The 25,058-nt window shown below is 37.2% G+C and overlaps 1 protein-coding gene across 1 annotated transcript in view; it reads right to left on the reverse strand.

The window, feature by feature from the left end:
* LOC129912522 (transcription initiation factor TFIID subunit 8) overlaps nucleotides 1–25,058 on the reverse strand; it is a 488,289-nt gene that overhangs the window by 316,694 nt on the left and 146,537 nt on the right. The window lies entirely within an intron of this gene.

The following is a 25,058-nucleotide window of genomic DNA, read 5'->3' on the forward strand; positions in this document are numbered from 1 at the left end:
CAGAATATCGAAAAATTATTCTTAATATAAAAGACGCGAAATTTAATTGCCTACGTTTTTTGTATACACAACTTTTATGTAGGATAAATAGAAATCGAGATATTCAACAAAAACTAAAATCCAAGATGGCGGCCGAAAGGTGAATTTCACGAGTGCGAAAAATCAGGGTAATGATATTCAGCCAATGCTCTATCGAATGAGCAAAAAAAATTTGGGGGTGGTACAAACTGCTGGGTCGTCCATATATGAACATCCTAAATGCACTGGACTACTTTGGAATATTAGACTTTGTTACCCTTACCTTACCCTTAATATCTGATTATATTGTATTAGGACTTGGCTTGACATGACATGACTGACATGTAAATGATTTTCATGTTTCTTTGGTTTTGAGTCATTGATTAATTCTGTTTTGTTAACTTTAAGCAAAAAATACTTACAGACGAATTTAAATGAACAAAAATTATTATCTGTGAAAATATCACTTAACTATTGGTTTCTTATGAAAAACTTTACCACATCATAACTTAATTCACTTGATAAATCAAAACACGAATTAATTACTAGGCATGAGGACCCAGCTATAACAGCATGTGAGCAAAAACTTTGAGCCTGTTGAGCGCCCACTTACACTTCACCTAAAAAGCTGAAATTTCACGTGTGTAATACAAAACACATATGCAACCAATTTTTGAGTGGGGAACAACGGAAATGTAAAAACCAAAAAATTGGACCACCCTAGCTTCATATCCTGCTTAAGATGTGCAAGATGGGTTCATAATAGCTGTGCAGGAACAGATGACGAAGCCACCAATGTGTGCAAGTTCAGACAGCTCAAATAATCATCATTCTCTACGATCATTCTCATCATCCCATCTTACCTCAGTACCCCCCTGTACCATGGGGCAAGACGGGGTGAAACACCTTTTTTTATTTTAATTTTTTTATTTAAAAGTGTTACCAGATATTCGAATAGTAGTAATAGTTGCTAGTTAAAAAATAAATTTGATTGTTTTAGTAGGTATGCAAATTTTTATATTGTTAACGTTTCAAGCTTAAGTACCCCATCTTGCCCCACTTCCCCTAAACTTTGTTACAAATAAATAAACAAACTAAACTGGCTTTGTTTTCATTGAATTCACTCCTACATAATATTTAATATGTTGAGCTTTAGAGAAAAAGTATGTCATCTTGGACACAACTCCCCACCATAAGGAATGATTTGTAAAAAAATTGATTATGGATTTGTCGTGTTTCTTAATTTCAAACAAGGTTATCATAAAAGGAAAGTAAGCTTGGTTCTTGCTTAGTTTATGTACCTATATGTTTTGATTGAAACCGTTCGGTCTCATTATAATATTTGAATGACGTTTATTCTAATCGTTTCTTCACTCTCCTTCAATCCATGGACAGATCAACTTCCCGTTAGTAGCAACTTTCAATTCTCACAATCCAATATATCTTTAACTCATCCTGTTATAAATTCTGCACAGAATTTTTTCTTCCTCTTTGCAAATAAATAAAGTTTTTAACAATTCTAAAGGCTTAACTACATTCACTTTTTGATTTCAAAAAGTGAAAAAGTGAAAAATACTGTAACGATGAATTACTGAACTACTTTTAAGATAAAAGTCTGAACACACTACCTACTACTGCAAAGGTAGAAATGTGAACGGACCTTTAGTAATTAAGAAAAATATCTCACTGAACACATCTAAAAATATCCCACTGAACACATCTAAAAATATCTCACTGAACACATCTCAAAATATCCCACACTGAACACATCTCAAAATATCCCACTAGACTGGAAGTATGAAGTGCCCTGGAAAGGAAGTTTCGAGAGACAGGGACGAGAGCCTTCGAGGACGTTCTCGAGTCTCGAGATTCCGGTATAAAAGGCAGCGTAGACACCGACCGGATACAGTTTAATCTTGAAAGTGAAAGAGTACAGTACAAAGTGAAATAAAGTGTTGCGAATTGTTAGTAGTAAATAAAGTGATTTAAAAGTGTGTTTGTTTGAGCGAATAATAAAAGTAAATTGAGTTGAAATAAAGTGTGTTCTTATTTGAACGGAAGTATAAGTGGAAATTAAATAAGTTTTATTGTGAACCCGGAATAAAACATTACATTGGTGTCAGAAAAGTGGAATAAAACTTATTTATTTGTGCGAATCAGATAATTTCGCGAATAAAATAAAAAGTGCGCGTGTGTTTTAACAATAAACAAAGTGTAAAACATTTTAAAAAAAAAAAAGTAAAAGTGCTCGCGTTTTGAAAAGTTAAAATGGGTAAAACACTAAATCAGTTAAGTTTGACTGAGTTGAAGGCGGAATTGACTAAGCGAAGTCTTCCTACCGCTGGATCGAAAAATGATCTCATTATTCGTCTACAGGATTATTTAACCCAGAAAAACGAAGATTTGGATACATTTCAATTCGAGGTTGAAATGATAGAAGAACGAGTAAGTACCTACTAGTTCCGATATGTCATCCATGATGGCTGTTCTCCTTGCAAAATTTGAAGAACAGAAAGAACAAATTGAGACACAACGCAAGGAACAGAGAGAACAAATGGAAAAACAACGTACCGAGCAAAGGAGTGAACAACAGAGTGTTCTCGAACAAATGGAAAAACAACGTACCGAGCAAAAGAGTGAACAACAGAATCTTCTCGAAAAATTAGATGAACAGAAAAACATCATCCAAGGTAAGCTTGACGCGATCGAGAACAAGTTCGTTGCTATTGATGCTTCCATCAAATGCGTTGAAAAGCAATCTCAAGAAAAGTTCGAGAAAGTAGAAGGAAAGTTCGAGAAAGTGGATGACAAATTTGAAAAAATGGAAGTTAAAATGCAAAGTATTACTGAGGAACTTGACAAGGTTCGGAAAATTAAGATTCGAGAAAGTTCTGGTGAGTACCCAAAGAAGAAGGAAATGCACCCACCAACATTTGATGGACAAAGTTCTTGGTCGATCTACAAGAAACAGTTTGAGGCAGCTGCAACAACAAATGGCTGGGATGACGAAGACAAATGTATAGCGCTGACTCTTGCTCTTAGAGGTCCTGCTGCTGAGTTGTTACAAACGTTACCACCAGAAAAGAATGGTAACTTTAACGCTCTTGTCCAGGTCATTGAAAAACGCTTTGGAGATGGCCATATGCAGGAAGTCTTCCGCGTCCAACTCAATACAAGAGTCCAGAAAAGAGGAGAAACTCTGCAACAACTTCAAGCAGATATTGAAAGGTTGGCTCATCTGGCATATCCGACAGCAGGAGACGACATTATCAATCAGTTTGCGACAGAAGCCTTTGTACGTGCTGTATCTGATATAAATCTTCAGCGAGCAATTCGAACAGCTGGAAAACGTTCCCTTCCTGAAGCATTAGCGTTTGCACTGACTATGGAAGCAGCAGAACAGGCTTCTCAAGGCGTTCATCGGGTAAGAGAAGTTGCAGTGGAGGAATGCTCTTGTCAAAAACTCGCGTTCCAAAGAAACCAGCGAGACGGAGCTGCTCGATGCTGGAACTGTAACAAGACAGGACATCTCCAGCGGCAGTGCAGATTGCCACCAAGAAGAACTGCTTGCGAACACTGTGGAAACAGGAATATTGCCCAACAACAGGTAAGCGATAGAACCAACACTCATCTTCAGCTTGATTCCCATTCGGGAAAACGAGTAAGAACCAACTTCGAGGGGCAGAAGCTGGTTTCTGGTATCGATGGCCCCAGAACCACAATTCAAGTCTCACAGACTAAACGAGACAACAAAAGTCTGACAGTGGAGGCGACCATAAACAACAAACAACACGTGGCTACAATTGACACCGGTGCCACCGCCTCCATTGTACGAAGAGACTTGGTGAAGATGACATGGGTACATAACACCAACAGCTACCGTCTGAAGACCGCCACAGGCGAAGCAGCAAGAGTGTACGGAGAAGTTCGTCTTACGATCCGTGTAGCTGAACTAGAGTTTTCACATGTGTTTTTGGTGGCAGATATATGTGACGAGTGCATCATTGGAATCGACTTCATGAAGGAGCATGGAATCATTTTGGATATAGGTAATCAAGTCCTGAAATACAGAAATGTGGAGATCCCAATGGTCTATGGCAACGAAAATTCAACAACAATTAGAACTGTCATCAAAGAAGACATGTGCCTGCCTCCTTCTTCAGAAGTTTTTGTGTGGACGAAACTAAAGGGGAATATTGGAAGCCATCGATACCTCATGGTTGAGCCAGAAGTTAAACAAAGTTCCCAAAACATCATCATCGGGAAGACTCTTGTGGCACCAAAGAACAACATGGTACCTGTACGCATACTTAACATCAAACCGTACCCAATCAAGCTTAAGAAAGGAGAAGTTGTTGGGCAATGTGAATCTGTGGCCGCAATAACTAAGATCAACGAGGTGGATACACAGATGACTATGAACTCGGAGAAACTAAAGAAACAAATTCTCAAATCAGACAACTTGAGTCAACATCAGCTTAATGTTGCGGGAAGTCTTCTTCACGAATATGCTGATATTTTCTCTTCATCCAGCGGGCAATACGGCCGGACACAACTGGTGCAGCATCGAATCGATACAGGAGATGCTAGGCCGATTCGTCAACCAGCAAGACGTCTCCCGTTGGCCAAACAAGGTGAAGTTGAAGAAATGATAACAACAATGAAGAAAGACGGGCTAATCGAAAATTCCAAAAGCCCTTGGGCATCACCGGTAGTTCTCGTCAAAAAGAAGGATGGAAGCACTCGATTTTGTGTCGACTACCGCAGGCTGAATGATGTGACGAAGAAAGACAGCTACCCACTGCCAAGAATCAGCGATACTCTAGATGCAATGGAAGGAGCACAATGGTTTTCGACTTTGGATTTGAAGAGTGGCTACTGGCAGGTAGAAATCCATCCAGAAGATCGGGAGAAGACGGCTTTCTCCACAGGAAATGGTCTGTGGCAGTTTAATGTCATGCCGTTTGGGCTATGCAATGCCCCAGCTACTTTTGAGCGCTTAATGGAGTGCGTTTTAAATGGATTAACCTGGAAATCTTGCCTAGTCTATTTGGATGATGTCATCGTTTACGGGAAAACATTTGATGACCATTGTGAAAACCTAAAGGCTGTATTCCAAAGGCTACGAGAAGCACATCTTAAGTTGAATCCAAAGAAGTGTGCACTTTTCAAGACCGAGGTTAAATATTTGGGGCATATCATCTCATCCCAAGGAGTGAAGACTGATCCTGAAAAGGTTGACACTGTGAAGAACTGGCCAACCCCTCAGGACAAGCATCAACTTCGGAGTTTCCTCGGTCTGGCAACGTACTATCGACGATTTGTGAAGGATTTTGCGAGAATCGCCAAAAGCTTGCACCAACTTACGGAGAAGGGTAAACCCTTTAAATGGTCAGGTGAGTGTGAGAAAAGCTTTCAGGAACTGAAGCTGCGGTTATGTGAAGCTCCTGTGCTGGCCTATCCGACTCCAGGCAAACAATTCATCATTGACGCAGATGCAAGTAATGTTGGAGTTGGTGCTGTTTTATCGCAAGTTCATGACGGAGAAGAAAAGGTCGTTGCCTATTTCAGCAAGGTACTCTCGAAACAAGAAAGAAACTATTGCGTGACCAGAAGGGAACTTCTAGCTCTAGTATTGGCAACAAAGCACTTCCATAAGTACATCTATGGACAGAAGTTCCTTCTTCGCACAGATCATGGTGCACTAAATTGGCTTTTGAACTTCAAAAATCCAGAGGGTCAAGTAGCAAGATGGATCGAGATACTTCAGACGTATCAATGTCAGATTCAACATCGAAGAGGAAAACTGCATTCAAATGCAGACGCATTATCTCGACGCCCGTGCAAGCAAGACTGCAAACATTGCACACGACTAGAAGAAAAGGAAGTTGTCGCTGTTAGAAGAACGAGAGCTGATCCCATTTGCGGCTGGAGTAATGAAGAACTCAGAATGGCCCAACAGGAAGATTCGGACATTGAACCCATCCTTGCATGGAAGGAACATCAAGAGAAACCAGAATGGGCCGACATCTCCGACCGAAGCCCCACTCTAAAAGCATATTGGGCACAATGGGACTCACTTCATGTGCAAGAAGGGCTACTCAGGCGTAAGTGGGAATCCGCAGATGGTAAATCCTATGTAATGCAGCTAGTCGTACCTCAGTCAAAGGTAAATGATGTTCTCCGAGAGATGCACGGTGGAACTTCTGGAGGCCATTTAGGCATCAACAAGACGCTGGAAAAGCTACGACAGCAATTCTACTGGTTACGTATGAGAGAAGACGTTGAAAAGTGGTGCCGAAAATGTGATACTTGTGCCGCTAGCAAAGGACCAGCTAGAAAAATCCAAAGCAAGATGCAGCAGTACAATGTGGGTGCACCTTTTGAGAGAATTGCAATAGACGTAGCAGGTCCTTTTCCCGAAACCAACAACGGAAATCGATACATCCTTGTAGTGATGGACTACTTCAGCAAATGGCCTGAGGCATTTGCCATTCCAAACCAGGAAACCAAAACAGTTGTGGATAAGATTGTCTTTCATTGGGTGAGCAGGTTCGGAGTACCCATGGAACTTCATTCCGACCAAGGAAGGAACTTCGAATCTAAGATTTTTCAAGAGGTTTGCTCACTCCTTGGCATCAAGAAGACGCGAACAACACCGCTTCATCCACAATCTGATGGGATGGTTGAGCGATTTAACAGGACACTTAAGGAACACCTGTCAAAAGTAGTCAATGATAATCAACGAGACTGGGACCGACATATTCCATTATTCTTGATGGCTTATAGAAGTGCAACACATAGTTCTACTGGACATACACCATCGGAAGTCCTATTTGGCTCAACAATACGTCTGCCAAGTGAGATAAAATTTGGAAGTGTTCCAAACGAGCCACATGAAATGGATGAGTACGTAGATAACCTGAAAGGAACACTGGCTGACATTCACCAACGGACAAGGACAAATATAAAAGCGTCTAGTGACAGGATGAAAACAAGATATGACGCACGAGCGACAGCAACAGGGTTTCAAGAAGGAGAACTTGTGTGGTTTTACAATCCCCACCGACAAAAGGGACTATCACCGAAGCTACAACAAAACTGGGAAGGCCCTTACACAGTAATAACCAGAATTAACGACGTGGTTTACCGTATACAAAGAGGGGTAAGAGGCAAACTAAAGGTAGTTCATTGTGACCGTTTACATCGTTATAATGGTGATAGAAGCAATGGAGTTGTTCGGGACGAACAATCCTAAGAGGGGGGCAATGTAACGATGAATTACTGAACTACTTTTAAGATAAAAGTCTGAACACACTACCTACTACTGCAAAGGTAGAAATGTGAACGGACCTTTAGTAATTAAGAAAAATATCTCACTGAACACATCTAAAAATATCCCACTGAACACATCTAAAAATATCTCACTGAACACATCTCAAAATATCCCACACTGAACACATCTCAAAATATCCCACTAGACTGGAAGTATGAAGTGCCCTGGAAAGGAAGTTTCGAGAGACAGGGACGAGAGCCTTCGAGGACGTTCTCGAGTCTCGAGATTCCGGTATAAAAGGCAGCGTAGACACCGACCGGATACAGTTTAATCTTGAAAGTGAAAGAGTACAGTACAAAGTGAAATAAAGTGTTGCGAATTGTTAGTAGTAAATAAAGTGATTTAAAAGTGTGTTTGTTTGAGCGAATAATAAAAGTAAATTGAGTTGAAATAAAGTGTGTTCTTATTTGAACGGAAGTATAAGTGGAAATTAAATAAGTTTTATTGTGAACCCGGAATAAAACATTACATTGGTGTCAGAAAAGTGGAATAAAACTTATTTATTTGTGCGAATCAGATAATTTCGCGAATAAAATAAAAAGTGCGCGTGTGTTTTAACAATAAACAAAGTGTAAAACATTTTAAAAAAAAAAAAGTAAAAGTGCTCGCGTTTTGAAAAGTTAAAATGGGTAAAACACTAAATCAGTTAAGTTTGACTGAGTTGAAGGCGGAATTGACTAAGCGAAGTCTTCCTACCGCTGGATCGAAAAATGATCTCATTATTCGTCTACAGGATTATTTAACCCAGAAAAACGAAGATTTGGATACATTTCAATTCGAGGTTGAAATGATAGAAGAACGAGTAAGTACTAGTTCCGATATGTCATCCATGATGGCTGTTCTCCTTGCAAAATTTGAAGAACAGAAAGAACAAATTGAGACACAACGCAAGGAACAGAGAGAACAAATGGAAAAACAACGTACCGAGCAAAGGAGTGAACAACAGAGTGTTCTCGAACAAATGGAAAAACAACGTACCGAGCAAAAGAGTGAACAACAGAATCTTCTCGAAAAATTAGATGAACAGAAAAACATCATCCAAGGTAAGCTTGACGCGATCGAGAACAAGTTCGTTGCTATTGATGCTTCCATCAAATGCGTTGAAAAGCAATCTCAAGAAAAGTTCGAGAAAGTAGAAGGAAAGTTCGAGAAAGTGGATGACAAATTTGAAAAAATGGAAGTTAAAATGCAAAGTATTACTGAGGAACTTGACAAGGTTCGGAAAATTAAGATTCGAGAAAGTTCTGGTGAGTACCCAAAGAAGAAGGAAATGCACCCACCAACATTTGATGGACAAAGTTCTTGGTCGATCTACAAGAAACAGTTTGAGGCAGCTGCAACAACAAATGGCTGGGATGACGAAGACAAATGTATAGCGCTGACTCTTGCTCTTAGAGGTCCTGCTGCTGAGTTGTTACAAACGTTACCACCAGAAAAGAATGGTAACTTTAACGCTCTTGTCCAGGTCATTGAAAAACGCTTTGGAGATGGCCATATGCAGGAAGTCTTCCGCGTCCAACTCAATACAAGAGTCCAGAAAAGAGGAGAAACTCTGCAACAACTTCAAGCAGATATTGAAAGGTTGGCTCATCTGGCATATCCGACAGCAGGAGACGACATTATCAATCAGTTTGCGACAGAAGCCTTTGTACGTGCTGTATCTGATATAAATCTTCAGCGAGCAATTCGAACAGCTGGAAAACGTTCCCTTCCTGAAGCATTAGCGTTTGCACTGACTATGGAAGCAGCAGAACAGGCTTCTCAAGGCGTTCATCGGGTAAGAGAAGTTGCAGTGGAGGAATGCTCTTGTCAAAAACTCGCGTTCCAAAGAAACCAGCGAGACGGAGCTGCTCGATGCTGGAACTGTAACAAGACAGGACATCTCCAGCGGCAGTGCAGATTGCCACCAAGAAGAACTGCTTGCGAACACTGTGGAAACAGGAATATTGCCCAACAACAGGTAAGCGATAGAACCAACACTCATCTTCAGCTTGATTCCCATTCGGGAAAACGAGTAAGAACCAACTTCGAGGGGCAGAAGCTGGTTTCTGGTATCGATGGCCCCAGAACCACAATTCAAGTCTCACAGACTAAACGAGACAACAAAAGTCTGACAGTGGAGGCGACCATAAACAACAAACAACACGTGGCTACAATTGACACCGGTGCCACCGCCTCCATTGTACGAAGAGACTTGGTGAAGATGACATGGGTACATAACACCAACAGCTACCGTCTGAAGACCGCCACAGGCGAAGCAGCAAGAGTGTACGGAGAAGTTCGTCTTACGATCCGTGTAGCTGAACTAGAGTTTTCACATGTGTTTTTGGTGGCAGATATATGTGACGAGTGCATCATTGGAATCGACTTCATGAAGGAGCATGGAATCATTTTGGATATAGGTAATCAAGTCCTGAAATACAGAAATGTGGAGATCCCAATGGTCTATGGCAACGAAAATTCAACAACAATTAGAACTGTCATCAAAGAAGACATGTGCCTGCCTCCTTCTTCAGAAGTTTTTGTGTGGACGAAACTAAAGGGGAATATTGGAAGCCATCGATACCTCATGGTTGAGCCAGAAGTTAAACAAAGTTCCCAAAACATCATCATCGGGAAGACTCTTGTGGCACCAAAGAACAACATGGTACCTGTACGCATACTTAACATCAAACCGTACCCAATCAAGCTTAAGAAAGGAGAAGTTGTTGGGCAATGTGAATCTGTGGCCGCAATAACTAAGATCAACGAGGTGGATACACAGATGACTATGAACTCGGAGAAACTAAAGAAACAAATTCTCAAATCAGACAACTTGAGTCAACATCAGCTTAATGTTGCGGGAAGTCTTCTTCACGAATATGCTGATATTTTCTCTTCATCCAGCGGGCAATACGGCCGGACACAACTGGTGCAGCATCGAATCGATACAGGAGATGCTAGGCCGATTCGTCAACCAGCAAGACGTCTCCCGTTGGCCAAACAAGGTGAAGTTGAAGAAATGATAACAACAATGAAGAAAGACGGGCTAATCGAAAATTCCAAAAGCCCTTGGGCATCACCGGTAGTTCTCGTCAAAAAGAAGGATGGAAGCACTCGATTTTGTGTCGACTACCGCAGGCTGAATGATGTGACGAAGAAAGACAGCTACCCACTGCCAAGAATCAGCGATACTCTAGATGCAATGGAAGGAGCACAATGGTTTTCGACTTTGGATTTGAAGAGTGGCTACTGGCAGGTAGAAATCCATCCAGAAGATCGGGAGAAGACGGCTTTCTCCACAGGAAATGGTCTGTGGCAGTTTAATGTCATGCCGTTTGGGCTATGCAATGCCCCAGCTACTTTTGAGCGCTTAATGGAGTGCGTTTTAAATGGATTAACCTGGAAATCTTGCCTAGTCTATTTGGATGATGTCATCGTTTACGGGAAAACATTTGATGACCATTGTGAAAACCTAAAGGCTGTATTCCAAAGGCTACGAGAAGCACATCTTAAGTTGAATCCAAAGAAGTGTGCACTTTTCAAGACCGAGGTTAAATATTTGGGGCATATCATCTCATCCCAAGGAGTGAAGACTGATCCTGAAAAGGTTGACACTGTGAAGAACTGGCCAACCCCTCAGGACAAGCATCAACTTCGGAGTTTCCTCGGTCTGGCAACGTACTATCGACGATTTGTGAAGGATTTTGCGAGAATCGCCAAAAGCTTGCACCAACTTACGGAGAAGGGTAAACCCTTTAAATGGTCAGGTGAGTGTGAGAAAAGCTTTCAGGAACTGAAGCTGCGGTTATGTGAAGCTCCTGTGCTGGCCTATCCGACTCCAGGCAAACAATTCATCATTGACGCAGATGCAAGTAATGTTGGAGTTGGTGCTGTTTTATCGCAAGTTCATGACGGAGAAGAAAAGGTCGTTGCCTATTTCAGCAAGGTACTCTCGAAACAAGAAAGAAACTATTGCGTGACCAGAAGGGAACTTCTAGCTCTAGTATTGGCAACAAAGCACTTCCATAAGTACATCTATGGACAGAAGTTCCTTCTTCGCACAGATCATGGTGCACTAAATTGGCTTTTGAACTTCAAAAATCCAGAGGGTCAAGTAGCAAGATGGATCGAGATACTTCAGACGTATCAATGTCAGATTCAACATCGAAGAGGAAAACTGCATTCAAATGCAGACGCATTATCTCGACGCCCGTGCAAGCAAGACTGCAAACATTGCACACGACTAGAAGAAAAGGAAGTTGTCGCTGTTAGAAGAACGAGAGCTGATCCCATTTGCGGCTGGAGTAATGAAGAACTCAGAATGGCCCAACAGGAAGATTCGGACATTGAACCCATCCTTGCATGGAAGGAACATCAAGAGAAACCAGAATGGGCCGACATCTCCGACCGAAGCCCCACTCTAAAAGCATATTGGGCACAATGGGACTCACTTCATGTGCAAGAAGGGCTACTCAGGCGTAAGTGGGAATCCGCAGATGGTAAATCCTATGTAATGCAGCTAGTCGTACCTCAGTCAAAGGTAAATGATGTTCTCCGAGAGATGCACGGTGGAACTTCTGGAGGCCATTTAGGCATCAACAAGACGCTGGAAAAGCTACGACAGCAATTCTACTGGTTACGTATGAGAGAAGACGTTGAAAAGTGGTGCCGAAAATGTGATACTTGTGCCGCTAGCAAAGGACCAGCTAGAAAAATCCAAAGCAAGATGCAGCAGTACAATGTGGGTGCACCTTTTGAGAGAATTGCAATAGACGTAGCAGGTCCTTTTCCCGAAACCAACAACGGAAATCGATACATCCTTGTAGTGATGGACTACTTCAGCAAATGGCCTGAGGCATTTGCCATTCCAAACCAGGAAACCAAAACAGTTGTGGATAAGATTGTCTTTCATTGGGTGAGCAGGTTCGGAGTACCCATGGAACTTCATTCCGACCAAGGAAGGAACTTCGAATCTAAGATTTTTCAAGAGGTTTGCTCACTCCTTGGCATCAAGAAGACGCGAACAACACCGCTTCATCCACAATCTGATGGGATGGTTGAGCGATTTAACAGGACACTTAAGGAACACCTGTCAAAAGTAGTCAATGATAATCAACGAGACTGGGACCGACATATTCCATTATTCTTGATGGCTTATAGAAGTGCAACACATAGTTCTACTGGACATACACCATCGGAAGTCCTATTTGGCTCAACAATACGTCTGCCAAGTGAGATAAAATTTGGAAGTGTTCCAAACGAGCCACATGAAATGGATGAGTACGTAGATAACCTGAAAGGAACACTGGCTGACATTCACCAACGGACAAGGACAAATATAAAAGCGTCTAGTGACAGGATGAAAACAAGATATGACGCACGAGCGACAGCAACAGGGTTTCAAGAAGGAGAACTTGTGTGGTTTTACAATCCCCACCGACAAAAGGGACTATCACCGAAGCTACAACAAAACTGGGAAGGCCCTTACACAGTAATAACCAGAATTAACGACGTGGTTTACCGTATACAAAGAGGGGTAAGAGGCAAACTAAAGGTAGTTCATTGTGACCGTTTACATCGTTATAATGGTGATAGAAGCAATGGAGTTGTTCGGGACGAACAATCCTAAGAGGGGGGCAATGTAACGATGAATTACTGAACTACTTTTAAGATAAAAGTCTGAACACACTACCTACTACTGCAAAGGTAGAAATGTGAACGGACCTTTAGTAATTAAGAAAAATATCTCACTGAACACATCTAAAAATATCCCACTGAACACATCTAAAAATATCTCACTGAACACATCTCAAAATATCCCACACTGAACACATCTCAAAATATCCCACTAGACTGGAAGTATGAAGTGCCCTGGAAAGGAAGTTTCGAGAGACAGGGACGAGAGCCTTCGAGGACGTTCTCGAGTCTCGAGATTCCGGTATAAAAGGCAGCGTAGACACCGACCGGATACAGTTTAATCTTGAAAGTGAAAGAGTACAGTACAAAGTGAAATAAAGTGTTGCGAATTGTTAGTAGTAAATAAAGTGATTTAAAAGTGTGTTTGTTTGAGCGAATAATAAAAGTAAATTGAGTTGAAATAAAGTGTGTTCTTATTTGAACGGAAGTATAAGTGGAAATTAAATAAGTTTTATTGTGAACCCGGAATAAAACATTACAATACATACATACTACTAGCGACATCTTCATTTGAAAATGAGTATCCAAATTGTGTTTGAAACTTTAAGATTATCTGTCATTGTGAAAAAAAAAAAATGTGCAGTTATTTGTTTTTGTCTTGCGGTCAAGGTGTGAGTACTACTGATTTTTGTTTTATTTCTTAAGATTCTATTATTTTATTTTCTTATTTCTTATAAACATGTGGGTATAAAGAAACTCAACATTCAACTATATACATTCAATTCTATTGTTCATCTGTGAAAGAAAACAACAGCCAAACAAACAGTCCCCGTTTTTTCGAGAAACATCACGAAATGGTACTTTCCAACTTTTATTGGATTTTGTTATTGCACTGTACATTCAAACAAGAATATTGGAATAAACACATTGCTGAGTGATGTTGCTGGTCCAGATAAAGCTTTAAGGACAGATTATCATTTTTGTAGGAAATTGTGATTGGAGCCCGCCTCTTCAGTCGGTGGAAAAGCAACGAAACAAATAAGGAACTAAAGTGAAATAAACAATATTATGTATCCTTTTGTGGCCAAACAAAAATTTAAAATAAAAACATGTGATTCGGTATTTATTTTGAAAACTTTCAAAAGTGGTTCATTTATCGTATTATAACTACTGCTGATTTTATCAAGTTATGTGGCAGGACAACAGATTCCAAAGCTATAGAAATGATATTATTTGTACATCAAATCATAAAGGAAAACCTTATGAAAGATTATGTTGGATTGATGGAGTTTGCTTCGAATTTATAAATTTTTGTTAAAAATATTTTTTTGTTTACAACAAATCATCTGTCAAAAAAAGGCATGTTCCTTGAAAATTATTCTGTACAACGCCATCTAGCAATCATTTTCTTAATATGTCGGTTTGCATGTGTTGGTGTTTTCAAAAAGCGAAAAAGTAAAAGTTAAAAATGTTTTAACTTTCACTTTTATTTTTCTGAGATGAAAGATAGAATTTCGCAGTGTGTTGGTGAAAGACAAAACATTTTTTCACTTTTGTACTTTTTGAAGTTGAATGTAGTTAAGCCTTAAGTATACTTTCCTGTCATCGCCTTTGGGTACAGTTTTTTTAATGAAGAAGACGAGTATAATAAACGACAAGGTAAAAACAAACAATTCAATAGAATTCATCTACATATATACTATACATAAATGCTCGCCTATGAATCTAAACTCTTAAGACTGTATGATGTCGTTTTCGACGACTCATTTTAGTCTAGCTAGAGAAAAGAAGCTTCTTCCCAGAGTTTTCTCATTTCTTTGAATAAGAATTTATAAAAAGAAAACAAAATGTGAAAAATATTGCACCAGCGCACAGTGTGGGAATTCGCTAATCTAGCGGAATTAAATTAATAGCGCTTACAAGTTTATGTTTTTTGTTATTTTTTTTTTGCAAAATTGATCTTAAGCATGTGAAAAACTAAATTTAACTACAATCATTACTATATTTCATAAAATTTTTGATGTACAGAGCTCCAAAAGTACAAGTTTCTTGTCTTTTGCAGACCCATTTCAAAAAAATTAATTACGGTTACAAAAAAAAGTCTTTTGTTATATTTTCGTTCGAGAATCATGATGAATATATACAACAAAGAATAAAACTACTATTTCTTACATATTAAGAAAACTTTGTGATTTACGGAGTTGTGAAGGTGCACGTTTTTTGCACTTTGGTAGACTTTTCTAAGTTTCGCAAAAAAGCAATTTGTTAATTCCAATTTGTAATGAATATACACAAAAATGAAATTAGACTAAATAATTTATACAGCAACTAACTTTTTATTAAGGGGACTTTAAACAAAATATAAATTAAAACCACAATCATTCACACTTTAGAAGAAAAAAAATATTTTAAAAGAGTTTAAGATAGCTTAAGTTGTGACATTTAGAAGAATTAGGACTTCATGCTCGATCACATTTTTCTTTCTTTTTGGAATGCACCTGAGACTTGCGATGAAAGGATCAGAAGTTATCAACAGTCGATTGAAAAGATCTGTCATCGTGTGCAACCGCGATGTTTTTCTGGTGAATAATTCCCGATATTTCCTATTCTCTTTGTTTCTTGCCTCTTGCGCTTCCTCCGAAAGTTGGCCAATTGGAAGAATGCAAGAAGCAATCACTTGTCTGCCATGAAATAATACTTTATGGACGCTTACTGGCATGTAATACCATCCATACTTCTCAAGATATAAGGTCCTAGTCCTGGTCGCACATGCATCTGACTAACAGTCGCCTTAAGTGCTTTGATTGCATCCTCTGAAAATTGAATTCCATCAAAATAGCTCATAATAAATGAAAACACCGCTTCAACACGCTTTATTTTGGTTTTGGAAATCCAAACCCCAAAAATTTGTGTTTTTGTGATTTCGATAGACATTCTGAAAATTTCAAAAAACAAAACCATATGTGAAAAGCCTAAACGCACCATAAAAGTGAAACATTGACTTGTACGTACCACAAAAGACGACATTGGACACAACAAAACTAATATTAAAGTCAGAACACAACTTAGCCAATTTTTTTTTTTTTTTTGACACCACTTCAAATGTGAAAAAAAAATATTTTCGCACCTCTTCTGCAGCACTTTAGAGCTTTAAATGATAGATAATATATCAGGCTTTCAAATACATATAGTAACTAAACCGAATAACCCGAAATACATAAAGTTTTTCTCTCATGAATACAAAAATTTACTAAAAATGCCTATTTTTTTTTATCCCAATCACCAAATAAAAATGTAAACACCCTATAAACCAAAAATTTTACCTACTTTTCAGTTCACTGATATCGTATTTAATAACACAAATCAAAAGTTTTTATAAAAAACATACACAGGACTCACAAGAAAAAAAATACCAAAACTACTTTTGCAAGCCAATTAATAGTGAAATTATCACCAACTGCAACTTCAAGACTAATTATTTTTATTTTACATGCTTCCCACATAAAAATTTTTTCTTATTCGCTTATTAGAAGGTTTAGGCTGCAAGTAAAACCTGTTTTCGCATCAATTTGTGCTACTCATTTTTTTAATTAAATTCCGCTAGATGAGCGAATTCTCACACTGTGCAGCGGGTGGTGATATATGATGAGAACATTTATAGAAAGCAGGGTCTCAATTAGCCATCCTCAGGCCCTTATAAAGACTTTTTATTATAAATTATTGCTTTTTACTTGCCGTATAGGTAGTATACTTATTATAGTATCTAAAAGGGTATTCATGCAAGCTCGAAAAAACCCGTAGAAACAGTAGAAACCTTAGAATTTTCTATCAGTAGAAAAAGAAATCAACTGTCAAAATTTGTATCGGAAATAAATTCTGCAAAACATAGAATTTTATCTCACAAATTTGAAGCAGAAACTGTAGAAAACACCTGAAAAACTTTGGGTGCGTTCATTCACCTATCGGATAGGCTATCTGGGATACCCGTTTCTGGAATATTTCTTTGCACGCAATAAATATCTTGTATCCAGATAACCACAAAATAAAAAAATATATTAGCCTAGGCAAATATAAGTCAAAATATGAGCATGAAATCGCATTTTTCGCAGGACAAAATTTTTTTCATGGATGTGTTCGGGTGGTTGTTCTTATGTTCACATTTGACTAGTACACAGAGAATTTCGGAGTTAGATTATTCTACAATATACATATACACCTTATAGAGCAAGATCCCAGGGCCGCCAGACATTACTTATTTTCTCAAGAAAAAAATGTATGGAATTACGTAGTGCTAGGACATACTATTAGTGTATGGATACTGGCTATCTTGTGCCGACGGCCATTTTACCACTAACAGGTGCTAAAGGTACGAAAAATACTAGAGATGAGGAAAAAATCACGACCTGTGATTTTTAACCTGTGATTGACAAATCACAATCACTACCTGTGAACAGTTCTCAAATAACCTGTGATTTCCTTAACCGTGAATTGTATATTTACTTTTCATTTTACTACACTTCGCTCAAATAGAGAATTCACCCTGAATGTCATTTTCGACAAGTTCGTTTAGGATATGGCGTGATCTCATAGATCAATCATAAAAAAGATCTCTATGTTTTAAGTTTACACTTTACACTAGAAGTGAGGCAAAAATGTTTGTCAAAAGTAGATGTCACAGGTCAAAAGTCATTTTCAATGCGTTTTCGTGAATTCCGGGAAAAATAATTCACGTTTACACTTGACCTGTAGCAAAAAGTTATTTTTTCCAAAATCACAGGTCAAAAGTAATTTTTAATGCGTTTTCTTGAATTCCGCGGAAAATAAATCACGTTTACACTTGACCTGTAGCAAAAATTTATTTTTTCCAAAATCACAGCTCAAAAGTCATTTTTAATGCGTTTTCGTGAATTTCGCGGAAAATAATTCACGTTTACACCTGACCTGTAGCAAAAAGTTATTTTTTCCAAAATCACAGGTCAAAAGTTAATAATTCACGTTTACACTTGACCTGTAGCAAAAAAATATTTTTTCCAAAATCACAGGTCAAAAGTCATTTTCAATGCGTTTTCGTGAATTCCGCGGAAAATACCTAATTCACGTTTACACTTGACCTGTAGCAAAAAGTTATTTTTTCCAAAATCACAGGTCAAAAGTCATTTTCAATGCGTTTTCGTGAATTCCGCGGAAAACACCTAATTCACGTTTACACTTGACCTGTAGCAAAAAGTTATTTTTTACAAAATCACAGGTCAAAAGTCATTTTCAATGCGTTTTCGTGAATTCCGCGGAAAATACCTAATTCACGTTTACAATTGACCTGTAGCAAAAAGTTATTTTTTCCAAAATCACAGGTCAAAAGTCATTTTCAATGCGTTTTCGTGAATTCCGCGGAAAATACCTAATTCACGTTTACACTTGACCTGTAGCAAAAAGTTATTTTTTCCAAAATCACAGGTCAAAAGTCATTTTCAATGCGTTTTCGTGAATTCCGCGGAAAACACCTAATTCACGTTTACACTTGACCTGTAGCAAAAAGTTATTTTTTCCAAAATCACAGGTCAAAAGTCATTTTCAATGCGTTTTCGTGAATTCCGCGGAAAACACCTAATTCACGTTTACACTTGACCTGTAGCAAAAAGTTATTTTTTACAAAATCACAGGTCAAAAGTCATTTTCAATGCGTTTTCGTGAATTCCGCGGAAAATACCTAATTCACGTTTACACTTGACCTGTAGCAAAAAGTTATTTTTTCCAAAATCACAGGTCAAAAGTCATTTTCAATGCGTTTTCGTGAATTCCGCGGAAAACACCTAATTTGAATTGAATTGAATTTTATTGAGTCTTCAAAGTTAGGTTACATTTTATATCTTATTCTAACAATAGCTTTTATTGTACTAAAGTGGCTATAAAGTATTGCCTTCTTTTTCGAGTATTTTTTTTGTAAAGCCTCGTGGCTGTCAGTATTTATATAAAACTAAATATATGGTTGGACTGCTTTTGCTCATAAGCATTTAGTTGAATTTGTTTGTGACGGTAGTCACGGGAAAACACCTAAGTCACGTTTACACTTGACCTGTAGCAAAAAGTTATTTTTTACAAAATCACAGGTCAAAAGTCATTTTCAATGCGTTTTCGTGAATTCCGCGGAAAACACCTAATTCACGTTTACACTTGACCTGTAGCAAAAAGTTATTTTTTACAAAATCACAAGTCAAAAGTCATTTTCAATGCGTTTTCGTGAATTCCGCGGAAAATAATTCACGTTTACACTTGACCTGTAGCAAAAAGTTATATTTTCCAAAATCACAGGTCAAAAGTCATTTTCAATGCGTTTTCGTGAATTCCGCGGAAAATACCTAATTCACGTTTACACTTGACCTGTAGCAAAAAGTTATTTTTTCCAAAATCACAGGTCAAAAGTCATTTTCAATGCGTTTTCGTGAATTCCGCGGAAAACACCTAATTCACGTTTACACTTGACCTGTAGCAAAAAGTTATTTTTTACAAAATCACAGGTCAAAAGTCATTTTCAATGCGTTTTCGTGAATTCCGCGGAAAATACCTAATTCACGTTTACAATTGACCTGTAGCAAAAAGCTATTTTTTCCAAAATCACAGCTCAAAAGTCATTTTCAACGCGTTTTCGTGAATTCCGCGGAAAATAAATCACGTTTACACTTGACCTGTAGCAAAAAGTTATTTTTTCCAAAATCACAGGTCAAAAGTCATTTTCAATGCGTTTTCGTGAATTCCGCGGAAAATACCTAATTCACGTTTACACTTGACCTGTAGCAAAAAGTTATTTTTTCCAAAATCACAGCTCAAAAGTCATTTTCAACGCGTTTTCGTGAATTCCGCGGAAAATAATTCACGTTTACACTTGACCTGTAGCAAAAAGTTATTTTTTCCAAAATCACAGGTCAAAAGTCATTTTCAATGCGTTTTCGTGAATTCCGTGGAAAATAATTCACGTTTACACCTGACCTGTAGCAAAAAGTTATTTTTTCCAAAATCACAGGTCAAAAGTCATTTTCAATGCGTTTTCGTGAATTCCGCGGAAAATAATTCACGTTTACACTTGACCTGTAGCAAAAAAATATTTTTTAGAAAATCACAGGTCAAAAGTCATTTTCAATGCGTTTTCGTGAATTCCGCTTAAAATAATGCAAGTTAAAAAATAATTCTTTAAATATTTATGTGTTTTCTTTAATCAAATAAATATACCCAGAAATTTAGTCTTGGAAAAATATTATTGTGGTCCGCAAATGCTTTGCAATTTTTGTAACCTGTGATTTTTCAAAACAACTTTTGCAACAGTTCTTTTGTAAACGTGAAATGTACTGACAGAATTTGCGCAAATGCTTTGGGTTTTTTTTTAACCTGTGATTTTTCCCAAAACAACTTTTGCAATAGTTCTTTTGTGAACGTGAATTGTTTTGACCGGAATTCACACATTGTTAAGGATTTTTTTAACCCCTGATTTTGTTCAAAATAACTTTTGCACCAATTCTTATGTATAAGTAAATTATTTAAAGCAGAATTCACAAAAATGCATTGAATATTACTTTTGATCTTTGATTTTGGAAAAAAATAGCTTTTGCAACAGTTCTTCGGTAAGTGCATTGGAAATTATAACCTCCCATTTTTCCCAAAACAACTTTTGCAACAGTTCTTGTTCTTGTGTAAACGTGAATTCACTTCAAAAATGCTTTGGAATTATTTTTAACCTGTGATTTTTCCCAAAACAACTTTTCAACCGTTCTTGTTCTTGTGTAAACGTGAATTCACTTCACAAATGCTTTGGAATTATTTTTAACCTGTGATTTTCCCAAAACAACTTTTGCAATAGTTCTTTTGTAAACGTGAATTGTTTTGACCGGAATTCACGCAAATGTTTAGAATTTTTTTTAAACCCGTGATTTTGTTCAAAATAATTTTTGCACCAATTCTTATGTAAACGTGAATTATTTAAAGCGGAATTCATGAAAATGCATTGAAAATGACTTTTATTTTGGCCAAAACAACATTTTGCAACAGTGTAAAAGTGAATTATTTTAACCGGAATTCACGCAGATGCATTGAAAATGACTTTTAAGCCATAACTACAATACCTAAAAAGTGAAAAAGTGGGAAATTTACAAAAGTAAATTTTTTTTATTTCTTTCTAGCGCTATTTGTTTTTGGAAAAAACTACGAAAATTGTTTTTTAAACCAAAAAATAAGCTTTCTGCATCATTATTTTTAATTTTGTGGTCAGAAAAACTGTCAAAAAATGAGTTTGAAAATTTTCACTTTTTGACTTTTTCCAAAAAGTGGCCGTTGTAGTTATGCCTTTAACCTGTGATTTTGGATAAAACAATTTTTTTTGCAACAGTTTAATTGTAAACGTGAATTGTTTTTACCGAAATTCACGCACGTTCGGTAAAATTAATGTTTTGTTTACCCCTTACAATAACGTATGGCTCCAGAAGAATCACGGTTTGCACCCGAATATTTGCTGTGAAATCGCAGGTTGCCCTGACTAGAATAAGGGGTTTCAAAGTTACTTTTCCCGTGAAATAATAAATTTCAATTTCCGTAAAATCAAGAGTCGCTTAGACAAAATAATGTTTTCCCCAGTATAATCAGGGATGGCTTTGGTAAATCGCGGATCTATTTGCTTAAAACAGTTTTCCTTGTAAAATCAGCTCCATTGTTTCAAATATACTCGTATTTGAGCTTCATTAGTACTTTCTACGTATGTAAGTATCATACAGAAGGTGTATTTTGGAAAGTACAAACGTTAAAAATGCTACCTGTAATGTTTGCTTTTTTTTTTTTTTTTTTTGGGATTTTCATAAAAAAAATTGAAATCACGGTTAAAAATCACAGGTTAGAATCACCGTGAATTAAAAATCACAGTCACAGGTATACCTGTGATTGAAAAATCACGACTTAGCTCATCTCTGAAAAATACGTAGTTACTTTTCTTATTTTCTCAAGGCTGATTTTTATATATGATACTCAGGGAACTAATACATTAATTTTTGTAAGCTGCCAGACCCGTCAGATGGGCCTAACACCTTGCCAGACACGCATTTTAGTATACGGGAAAGTTAGATTTTGTTATATGGAGGTCTGGGAAAAAATTTATAACACATTTTGACTTCAGGACTCGAAAGAGTATCAAGACTCGAGTCGAAAACCACATTTTGAACAATCGCATCTAGAGTCATTTGGCCGCCATTTTGTTTTTTTAATAAAAATTTCAGTTTTTCACATAACTCATGTATTCTTGAATCTACAGAAAAAAAATGTATTGCAAACTTGAAGATAATTTAATTTACTACAGTAATGTTAAATTACTTTTTTCGATTATACCTTCGGTTTAAGAGTTAGGGTGGTTTTTTTTTGAAACCATATTTTCGTCATATCTCTTTTATTTGAGCTTTTTTGAAAATTAACTTGAAGTAAAAGTTGTAGATCTTTTTATTACCTTCAATTATTACATTAACGGTTTTTCGATTTGACAGTCCGTTTTTGATCTGTAGTAAAAAACTTCAAAAAGGTTGCAATTTTTTAATATAGGAAAAATATTCTTACTTACTTACTTAGGGTGACCAGCGCCGCAAGGCGGCTACAATCCGCTGTGGATTTGGGCCTCAACCAACAAGCTTCGCCAGCCAGCTCTATCCTTAGCTCGCTGCTTCCAGTTGCGCACGCCAAGTTGATTGAGGTCCCCTTCCACTTGGTTGCGCCACCTCAGACGAGGTCTTCCTCTACTGCGCCGTCCCTCTGGATTGGAGTCGAAAAATATTCTAGTACAGGGTAATTTGCATTAGATGTAACAACAACCTAGGCGTGTAGGTTGCACTCAGACAAGAACAAAATCGTATAACTAACACTGCCAGACCCATTCCGACAGCCATTTTTTTTGCCAGACACCTTAAAGCTTTGAAAAAAATAGTTTAACTTTACTTATTTTCTCAAGCTTCATTTTTATATATGATACTCAGGGAACTAATTCAATAAATGTTTGTAAGCTGCCAGACCCGTCGGATGGGCCTGACACCTTGCCAGACACGCTTTGTTATAAAACTCCTTTACAAACATACTCACGCTGCGCTGGCGCTGATACACATAGCTAGCATTTGTGCATGTCTGGCAAGGTGTCAGGCCCATCCGACGGGTCTGGCAGCTTACAAAAATTAATGTATTAGTTCCCTGAGTATCATATATAAAAATCAGCCTTGAGAAAATAAGAAAAGTAACTACGTATTTTTCGTACCTTTAGCACCTGTTAGTGGTAAAATGGCCGTCGGCACAAGATAGCCAGTATCCATACACTAATAGTATGTCCTAGCACTACGTAATTCCATACATTTTTTTCTTGAGAAAATAAGTAATGTCTGGCGGCCCTGGGATCTTGGACTATTAAAAGAAGATGATGCGCACATTAAATTTCACCACCTTAAAATAAATTTATATCGTATATCCGCTTAAAATAAGGTGATTCCACTTAAACTCAGTTAAATTTAATGTGAACTTCATCTTATTTTGATGTGAATATTCATCTTAAAAAAAAAAAACGACCAAAAATAAAAAAATTCAAATTATAGTCACACTTTAGGTTAAGTTGCAGTTTATCATACTCAACAGTGAGATAACACAGTAGTAAGGCACTGGCCTAGTTACCCAACAGTTGTAGGTCCGATCGCCAGTGGCTGCCAGTTTTTTTTTTTTTTTGCGCATTCAAGAAATTAATGTGACTTGTCACCTTAATTTAAGGTGATGTCACCTTAATTTAATGTGAAAGTCATCTTAGCAAAAAACCATGCAGAAATCCGCTTAAATTAAGGTGTGATCCGCTTAATTCTATGTGGTCTGTTTTCTTCGTGTGGTATCGATTGTTGGCTCATTTTATAGTATTTTAGTATTTTATAGCACAATTTACAACAAAGTACAGAGATATGATTCTGCATTTAGTATATCATTCTACTATAATAATAATATAGGGTAGACCGGGGTCAGTAGACCCAAAATTAGCTTGCCTTTAAAAAAAAGGGAGAAAGATATCAACACCAATTTTTTTTTATAAAACATTATTATTTTTGCTTTACCTATAAAAAAATATGTCTTGTGAAATTAATTGATGCCTATAGGTCTTTTTTTTGTAATTTTACAAAACGACTTCAATTTGGTCAAATAACCCGAGAACCGGAGTAAGTTGACAAAGGCTATGGGGTCAGTTGACTATAATATTTTTCCAGCTTTTTAATAAAAAAAACTCTACGCAAATAGAATTTAAATCAATTTTATTTGAAACAAAAAATAAATATTATAGGTACACAAAATATAAAGGCACTTCGTGTGGTGTATAAAAATATTATATACCTATAAAACAAAAAATAAATATGAAAATAAACAAATTAAAGCCTCTTCTAGTGGTAAGTATCACAAAAAAAGTTAAAAACAAATAAAATTAAGTTAACAAACTAAATCCGTTTCATGTGGCATCACAAAATAAATCATAGAAATCACATTAAATAAACAAATTTGAGCCACTTAATGTGATATAACAAAATAAAAACTTAAAGACGACCGACTCTGACGATAGACTTCATGAAACTAAGCAGTGCCTACGTTCTGTAACTTAGTCGAGAACTTCTCGCATCGAAAAATTGTGAAACAAAAATTCCATACGTTTCTCTATTTGGAAAAATAACCTGTGTCTGTATCTCGATGTGAGAAGCAACCCTATAAATTTTTTATTCTATTGGAATTATTGGAAACTGTCAAAAAAAGGGAAAATATTTTTACCTTTGGCCATCAAAGGTCATACACATAGTTTTACAAAAAAATATCCCAAGGCTCGGTAGTCCGAAGGTAGGGCAGTCGGTCAGCGAGTGGAAGGTACCGAGTTCAAGTCACGGTTAGGGCATGAAATTTTTTCTTTTTTTTTTCTTTAATATTCTTTTTTTTATTTTAAAAATTTAAGTTATACAAAAATAAATAACCGTGAACACTTTTTCAGAACTAACATCTCACATTTAATACAAGATTATCAATTTTTTTTTCAAATATCTTACTTTCTCGCATCCTTTTT

Source organism: Episyrphus balteatus, chromosome 2 (assembly GCF_945859705.1).
Source record: "Episyrphus balteatus chromosome 2, idEpiBalt1.1, whole genome shotgun sequence".
Classification (NCBI taxonomy): domain Eukaryota; kingdom Metazoa; phylum Arthropoda; class Insecta; order Diptera; family Syrphidae; genus Episyrphus; species Episyrphus balteatus.